This window comes from Kogia breviceps, chromosome 2 (assembly GCF_026419965.1).
Source record: "Kogia breviceps isolate mKogBre1 chromosome 2, mKogBre1 haplotype 1, whole genome shotgun sequence".
Classification (NCBI taxonomy): Eukaryota; Metazoa; Chordata; class Mammalia; order Artiodactyla; family Physeteridae; genus Kogia; species Kogia breviceps.
The window spans coordinates 141,578,666-141,587,842 of record NC_081311.1 but is presented as its reverse complement, the minus strand read 5'-3'; the positions used below and the strand labels follow the sequence as shown (position 1 = coordinate 141,587,842).

Here is a 9,177-nt window from a genome sequence, read left to right as displayed (position 1 = left end):
CACATACAGGTGCCCAGCAGGTAGCATCTGTCTATGGGCATTTGCACAGGGACATTCACAGTGCAGGGGCCAGCTGTCCTGAGCAGCTGCCAGAGGAGCCCCAGCCCCTATTCACCTGGTGCATCTCTCCTGGCCAGCCTGCTCCTGCCAAGGGCAGTTCTATCAGGGCTGCATCTGGGGTTTTGAGTTGACAGAAGCCTCTGGAGCATTTTTTAAAATGCACTCAATTGCTCAACTTTGCTAAGCAGGTAAAGAGTGAAATAAATGCTGCTTCACGACCTGGGTAAGTCAGCTTCCATCCTTGAGGTGACTCAGGGCAATCTGACCTCCACTCACAAGGTTGAAACAAACAGAGTGCATTGCCATAATAAGGGAAAGGTGGGAAAGGCCGTGCTGGGCTTTGATTACCTAGTGTGGTGTGATTAGGGTACCTTTGATGTTGATAATCCGTCCGAGGGCCCTTCATCTCGGCGCCCCGTCCTTGGAGGTTTGGGCTCGGGCAAGCCAACGTAATCATTACCTCTGGCTCCAGATTGTGCCGGAGGGTAGGCTGTGCGGAGGCTTGGGGAGCAGCGAGGCCAGGCAACCACAGCTGCATTTCTCCTCAGTGCCAGGAAAGGTTCTAATTCAAAACAAATGTATTTATCACTCCCAACCGCTCCACAGGGCAGGGCATCCTGCCTCTGGGTGGAGTGTCAGTATACAGTGGGAACTGTGGCAGGCGGCCAACGGAAATTTCACATTTCACCAAGGTTCCTGCCACTCTGCAATGGTCCTGTAGATCCAGCATCACTGAGTGGAGAGAGTCCAGCTTCCCAGCCAGCCTTAGAGACCCAGGCGCCAGGCCAGGGCTGGGCCCTCAAACCACCAGCCAGACAGCCCCTGCCACAGCAGGCGGGGACCTGAGACTGAGCCATCCCCACCTGGTGGCTAAGGTGCTTTCTAAGTCAGGAGCGTGGGCCAAGGGGGAAATCAGTCTGTATGAATCCCCGTGACATATGTGCCGTGGTCCCCTGTGTAAGGAGTCAGAGGCTTCTTCTGTTGTAAGACAAGATCACCTTTGCCTGGGGGTCCAGGGGCCCGGCTAGACATGTTCCAGAGAGAAGGAAAGGAATCGCAGACAGTTATAGATTTCCAAATCACTGGACTCCGGGCTGCTGACCCGTCCTTCCTCCTCCAATCTAGGCTTCCCCACTACCGGAGTTCTTTCTACCACAGACTAGAGCTTGTCCCTCTCCATCTGGACACTCGCCTGAAAGAAGTCCACACCCTACAGGTGCCATATCCAGTTCTTCTTGGTTCTTCCTGCATCCACCTGTCCCATCTCAACACTCTCTCCTTCATGCCCCTCACTCACCAGCCCACCACTCCTCAAGCAGGCCATGTACTTTCTTTCTTTGTTTTTTTTGGCAAAGATTTTATTTTATTTTTTTAACGTCTTCATTGGAGTATAATTGCTTTACAATGGCGTGTTAGTTTTTGCTATATAACAGAGTGAATCAGCTATACGTATACATATGTCCCCATATCCCCTCCCTCTTGCATCTCCCTCCCACCCTCCCTATCCCAGCCCTCTAGGTGGACACAAAGCACCAAGCTGATCTCCCTGTGCTATGCCGCTGCTTCCCACTAGCTATCTATTTTACATTTGGTAGTGTATACATGTCCATGCCACTCTCTCACTTCATCCCAGCTTACCCTTCCCCCACCCCATATCCTCAAGTTCATTCTCTAGTAGGTCTGTGTCTTTTTTTTAATGTTTTCTTTAACATCTTTATTGGAGTATAATTGCTTTACAATGGTGTGTTAGTTTCTGTTGTATAACAAAGTGAATCAGCTATACATATACATATATCCCCATATCTCCTCCCTCGTGCGTCTCCCTCCCACCCTCCCTATCCCACCCCTCTAGGTGGTCACAAAGCACCAAGCTGATCTCCCTGTGCTATGCGGATGCTTCCCACTAGCTATCTGTTTTACGTTTGGTAGTGTATATATGTCCGTGCCACTCTAGCCTCCGAATATCCTCTACCTTCTGCTGCTCATGCTTCAAGGCCGAGCCCTCCTAGGTGTGGGCTCTCCTGCCTTTTCTGCCCCCATCCAGACAGAACTTGAATGCTTTCCTCCCTCATAGGCCTTCATAGCTGTGTGTACCCACCTTTAGTGTAACATTAAACTACATCGGAACTGATATGTCAGACTGAGCTCTGATTATGAGCTCAGTCCAAGTAAGGGCTCCTTTTGTATTCGCCTATTCTCCAAGAGTGACTAGTACAGCCCCTGGCACATAGTAGGTGCTCAATAAATGGAAAGAATGAACAAGTGAATGTCCAAAATCATCCCCTTTCCTTGGAGAATCTCTTTTCTTAGGAGGACGTAATCCAATTCTGAGCCTTCTATAGGTCAAAGGACATTTATCTGTGGAAAATTGTTTGCTCTGGACACATTCTGCCTTTCCCCCATCCCTAGAGAAAGTCCAAGGCAAAGAAGACAATGTGCAGGGCGATGGGGCGGGGTGGAGGCGCCGACTTGTCCCCATGGCGGCTGCGCAGGAGGCCCGGGAGCCCGGGAAGGGGAAGCCCTTTAAGCTCCTAGGAATTTCAGATGTTGAAAACGTCCCCTGTGCACGGGATTCGACATTGTATGGCTCATTAGGATCTGTTGTGGCTGGCCTTGGACACTTTTTGTTAACTAGTAGAATTACAAGATCATGTGACATTGGAATAGGAGGATTTATCTTGGTGACTTTAGGATGCTGGTTCCATGGTAGGTATAATTATGCAAAGCTAAGAATCCAGGAAAGACTTGCCAGAGAAGGAATTAAAAACTAGATTTTATATGAAAGTACCCACCTTGATCCTGAAAGAAAACAAACCAACAGCAGCAGCAGCAGCAATTGAGCAGTCCTGAGCACAGAAAACCCAGATACAACTCACTTCGGTGTGAGCAAAGCCAAGATCAACTATAGAGAGCATTTTATATACCATAAGGCTTTCAATCAAGTAAATAAAGTATGTGTAAGTTGTAAAAAAAAAAAAAAGACAATGTGCAAACTATCCACTTCACAATAAGTGTACTCTCAGATGCTAACAATTTTACTGCGTGTTAAGAACAAAGCCAAGCCACACACAGAAGTGAGACCTCCTGAACATCCCCCACCAAGCATTTAGCTGACTGCTCTGTTGGAATTTTTTTTTTTTTTTTGCGGTACGCGGGCCTCTCACTGTCATGGCCTCTCCCGTTGCGGAGCACAGGCTCCGGACGCACAGGCTCAGCGGCCATGGCTCACGGGCCCAGCCGCTCCGCGGCACGTGGGATCCTCCCAGACCGGGGCACGAACCCGTGTCCCCTGCATCGGCAGGCGGACTCTCAACCACTGCGCCACCAGGTAAGCCCCACTCTGTTGGAATTTTGATGACAATGCTAGGCATCTGGGTAAAGATGCACTGTGCAAGAACAGAGGGATTCTGAAGATTATTATATATATAAATCTTTGGCCTTTCACTTCTGGAGGCACGGCATCCTGAGAGAAGAGAAAAAGGTGCAATATCCTTGGTTTGTGACCTGGGCTGTACCATTCCTACACAATTCTGAACCTTCGTGTCAGAACTGTAACTCTCTTCAGATTCTTTTGCCTTAAAAAGAATTATCGGGCTTCCCTGGTGGCGCAGTGGTTGAGAATCCGCCTGCCAATGCAGGGGACACGGGTTCGTGCCCCGGTCCGGGAAGATCCCACGTGCCGCGGAGCGGCTGGGCCCGTGAGCCATGGCCGCTGAGCCTGCGCGTCCGGAGCCTGTGCTCCACAACGGGAGAGGCCACAACAGTGAGAGGCCCGCGTACCACAAAAAAAAAAAAAAAAAAAAAAAAAAGAATTATCATTATTATTATTATCCTTATTAATATTGTTCTTAATGAGAATCACCTCCTCTAAGAACAAAATAGGCTAAAATCTGAAGCAAATATTCCAACTTTCCCACAGATAAGATTTATAATTTTAATATTCTGATGGTAAGATCAAGGTCCAATTAAACATAACAAACTAATGTCTATACAGAGGTGTTATACGCCCAAAGCCTTTCTGCATACATAATCTCACTGATAAGAGATGCTCTAACTCATCAGTTCTACACCTGGCAAAGGGGCAAAAATTTAAGCACTTTTCTCCTACCCACCCCCCGACACTGCTGAGTGTCTCCCCTCACTCCACTGCCCACCCCAGGTGGAGAGGAAACCAAATACCCATTCATCTCTAACACCTCCAATCCCATTTCCAGGAAAAGGAGGTCACAGCTCTCCCTTGCAGAAAGAAGCAGAGTGCCCCCTCCCCACATCCTGAACCCACCCTCCCTCTCCAGACTAGCTCTGCCCACTTCCCCCCCCGCTCCCCCTGACTCAGCTACAGCCCTGATGAACTGCTCCCAGCTTCCAGAATGCACCATGCTCTGTCATCTCCAATGCTGGTCACTATCTCACTGTGCACCTCACTCTTACTCAACTTTTGATCTTAATTAGATATCACCTCCTCCTGGAAGCCCTCCCCAGCTCCCAAGGCTGAGTTAGGGCTCTTTCAAACAGTTCCTAGCTTGCCCTGTCCTTCTCCTATCCCAACAGTAATCATATTTCTTTATGATAGTCAATTATACTTGTTTTCTCACCCTCTAGAGAGCACTGTCCAGTAATCATATAATGTGAGCCATACGTGTAATTTTTAATTTTTTAGCAGCCTCATTAGAAAAGTAAAAACAAATAGGTGAAATTAATTTTAACAAGTTTTATTTAACCTAATATATTGAAAATATTATGATTTCATCATGTAACCAACATAAAACAAATGTTAATGAGATACTTTACATGCATTTCTTTTCCTACAGAGCTTTGAGATCTGGTGTGTATTTTACACTTACAGCACATCTCCATTCCGACATTTCAAGTGCTCAATAGCCACATGAGGCTGGTGGCTATTGTATGGGACAGTGGGAGTCTAGATTAATCTCCTTGAAGGCAGGGCACTGTCTCAACCCCTCACACTAGTGTATCTTGCACTGTGCTCAGCACAAGGGCAACAGTGTGAATATCTTAGTCCATTCGGGCTGCTATAACAAAAATATCACTGGGTAAGCCTTGGTGGCTTAAACAACAAACACTTATTTCTCACTGTTCTGGAGGCTAGGAAGTCCAAGATCAAGACACTGGCAGATCCAGTGTCTGGTGATGGCTTGCTTCCTGGTTCATCGATGGCCATCTTTTCACTGTGTCTTCATGTGGCAGAAGGGATAAAGGAGTTCTCTGGGGTGTCTTTTATCTGATTCATGAGGGCTCTACCCTCATGACCTAATCACCTGCCAAAGGCCCCACCTCCTAATACCGTCACATTGGGCGTTAGGGGACACAAACATTCCATCAATATCAGTGGACAGTGTCTGTGAGTGACTTCATCCCCCAAGGAGGGAGGCTGGGTGTATGAGTGCCTCCCTGTGGCCCAGAGCAATGGGTGTCTATAATATAAGGTGCAAGTATGCACGTGTGGGCTCAGCTAAAACTCTGTTCCAGTGAAACTCCCCAAATAAAAGAGAGGCAGCCAGATTATGGGCCACTCACATCATATTTCAAGCGTTACTCAAAGGACAGAAATACCAGTTCAACAAAGCAAACTGATCAGACCCTCGGAATTTAGGACAATGTAATTTAACCTTCATATAAGATTGAAACCGAAATGGAAACAGTATCTCCAGGAGAATTCCTTGAAATGACTCAGCCAGAAACGTTCTCTGTCACAGGACCAGAAGGCAGGAAAGAAGCCTGAGTCCATGGAGGAAGGACAAGTGTGGAATTATCTGAGTCCTACCCACTCTTTGTGTCAGGATTCCTAGAGTTTTTATCCTAAAAGCTGACACTTTAAAAAGTGCTTTTTGGAAACAACAAAGCAGTGGTGCCAGGAAAAACAATGACATCAGCCCCAAACCCCAGAGAAGCAGCCTTTGGGAAGACCTCAAGGACACATGAGGAGGTGACACTGCAGAGCTGAGAACCGTCTCTCTCTGCTCTGTCCAGTCAGAGTTCTAGATTCCCAAATACGCAGATCCCAAGGACTTCTGACACAACAGTTGCTAAACCAGCAGTTCTTAAGTTTTGTGGTGGGGGTGGCGGGGTGGGGTGGGGGGTGGCAATAGAATCGTCTAGGGGGCTAGTTAAATATCCAGATTGCTGGGTCCCACCCTTCAGAGCGTTTAATTCAGTTGTTCTGATACCGGTAGGTCCCAGGAATATGCACTCTTATCAAGTACACCTAGGAGATTGTGATAGGGAGTTCTGCACTTTGAGAAAAACAACCCTGAATAATCAATTCACTTTTCTCTTACCTCTCCTTTCTAAACACCCCCAAAGCTATACCTTCTCAGCCACAAGTATGGCCATGTGGTTCCTGGGCTGCATAATGGCTCCCAGCTGAGAGGGCAAGTGGGCATTGAGATCTAGGTGCCTGACATGGGGCCATGCCCACCCAGAGTAACAAGCACTCTTTCTTTGAACAGAGACACCTCCAAATGCAAGGCTTCTGCCCTAGTGTGGAGCTGGGTCAGCCCAGAGGTGGCAATTTTTTTCTGATTCATGCAAAGACACTATATAGGCTAGCAACAGCCCTGAATCTGTTGTGCAACACCTTGGACACTGCCTCTTCCCCAGACCCCAACATCTGACACCCTCAAACAGTCACTGCTCTTGAAGCTGGAAACCACAAATAGAATTGATGGCTCATCATTTTCCTTGTGCCTCACTAGCCAGCCAACAGCCAGCCAGGTCCTTCCTGGGCCCCAACGGTGCCCCAGCAGGGGCAGGCCCAGCGGCAGGTCAGGAACTCCCTGAGCGAGGCCAGTCAGCGTCTCCGCATGAATGAGGAACACACCATTGCCTCACTGCGTTTCTTTCCCGGAAAGACTCTGCCTCGCTGATTTTATGTGCAGATGACAGATTTCTCCTGGGCTTGGTGATTATTTAACAGGAATGATGGTTCCATGGGAATAGCTCCTGTACACATCTCCAGGTTACCTGGTTTCCTGAGGGACTAGACTGCTGAATGGGACGGATGCCCAAGTGACTGACGACATTTCTACAAATTCTCTTTTCACTCTTCTATTCTCCCGCAGCTTTTAAAATTTTCTGAACTGGATGAACACTTTATGACAGACTGTACATGTCAGGGCCGACAAAGAGCAGGTCACTGGACCCGCTGTGAATCTCAGATACATCCTGGGTGAAGTGAAAGAGGACTCCCCCCAGCTGCTAAGAGTGAGGAAATGCAATCTGGGCTGGGCTGGGAACTCCAGCTCTGCTACAACCTGGCTAATTGTTACTGGGCAGAGAGACAAAGAACAGATAAGAATTTGCAGCCGCAAGAGAAAAGAAATCCGAAAGGGATGGAAGAGTTTAGTAAAAAGACAGCTGGAATCTGAACCTACCTTTTTTGTTCACGGGACAGCTACAAGGTGCCTCTCTTCCCATCATGTCACAAGCACTGACTATCCTAGGTCCAGGGAGACATGGGTCCCTCAAAGAGCTCACTCACAGAAGAGCAGGTGGTGTAGGTATAAACAAATAATTACAATAAAATGCGGTGGGTAGCAAGAAAGGGAAAGGCACCAGCAAGCACTGTGGGCGTACCCAAGAAGGAAGGCCCCCGAGGATGACAGTAGAGCCCTGAGTGGAGCATAGGGAAGAGGGGACAGAGGAGCATGACGGACTGACCGGCTTCCACCAGTTGGGTCCACCCCTAGAGACGGGACTAGGATCGACACAAACCAATCGTTAGAAGGGACAAAAGGGAACGGATTCTGGAATAGCAACCAGCAAATGGTTCTTACAAACTCCATCATCCAGTTACCATCATTCATTTCAATAGCTCTTACCAATGGTCCTTCAGCTTGTTTCCAGCATCTTGCCGTTGTAAACAGTGCCCTAGTTGACATCCTCACACATACATCCTTGCATGTACAAGGATAACTACAGAATGAACCCCTGGAAGTAGAACCTTGAGTTAAAGGGTGTCTGTTCTTATAACTCTGACAGACATGACCATATTGCCCTTCAAAGAGGGCACCCATTCACACCCACAGCATCTCTGAGATGGTTCACTTCCTCGTATCCTGGCCCGTGTGTTGTCACCTTTCTTAGATCTGTACTTTCAAAGTTCAGTTTGACAACCATGTGGCTGACGGATAAGAAGGGGAATAAGAGTGGAGATTAGAAAAGCAGTTATATAATTACAGTAATAAAAGGGAGAGATGATAAGGACTTGAGCTATGGTAGCTGCCAAGTGTGTTTGAAAGTAGGGGCATGATCAAGGTATTCATCTTCCAAGTACGATGTGGCAATGGAAAATGTAACTATTGTGCTGAAAATTTCACACTGAGAAGGCTTCTTTTTGACAAAAAAGAATATAGAAAGGAAGGAGAAAAAGATGGGAGGGAGGGAGAGGGGAAGGGAGGGAGGAAGGGGAAGGGGAAATGATGGGAAAGAAAGGAAAGGAAAGAAAAAGAAAGGAAAGGATTCTGTGTTTAAGACTTTTCCAGTTGGAAATAAAAAATAAACATGCTAAGTACCAAAGGCCTTAACACAGGCTCTATACAGAGAGTCTGAGTTAAACATGCTCAGATCTCAAAAACAAACAAACCTAGAAATGGAATAATGTGTTATCAGAGCACACGTTAAGTAACATTCTAAAAGTGCATTTTGTAAATTCTAAACAGTCTACAGTGTGAGAGAATATGGCAATGCTGGCCTTACTAAAGCAGAATAAAGCATTGAATCCTAAGGACCATTGCTCAACTTGAGAAAAACCTTTCCTCTATGGCTCCTCCCCTTGGATGCTGTAGACAGGAGAGTTCTCAGCTGACATCCAGATGCCTCGTACACTGTAGATCCTGTAGCAAACACTGGCTGCGATAGTCTAAGATCAACCCCTGACACCTTTCCCTAGTTTCAGAATGACTGTGTATAATTCTTTTTTTTTTTTTTTTTTTTTTTTGGTATGCGGGCCTCTCACTGTTGTGGCCTCTCCCGCTGCGGAGCACAGGGTCCGGACGCGCAGGCTCAGCGGCCACGGCTCACGGGCCCAGCCGCTCCGCGGCATGTGGGATCTTCCCGGACCGGGGCACGAACCCGCGTCCCCTGCATCGGCCGGCG

General features: G+C 47.6%; 1 pseudogene; it reads left to right on the top strand.

Moving 5' to 3' along the window:
- Nucleotides 1-2,521: 2,521 nt before the first annotated feature.
- LOC131751548 (cytochrome c oxidase assembly protein COX20, mitochondrial pseudogene) lies at nucleotides 2,522-2,825 on the top strand (annotated as a pseudogene).
- Nucleotides 2,826-9,177: the final 6,352 nt, after the last annotated feature.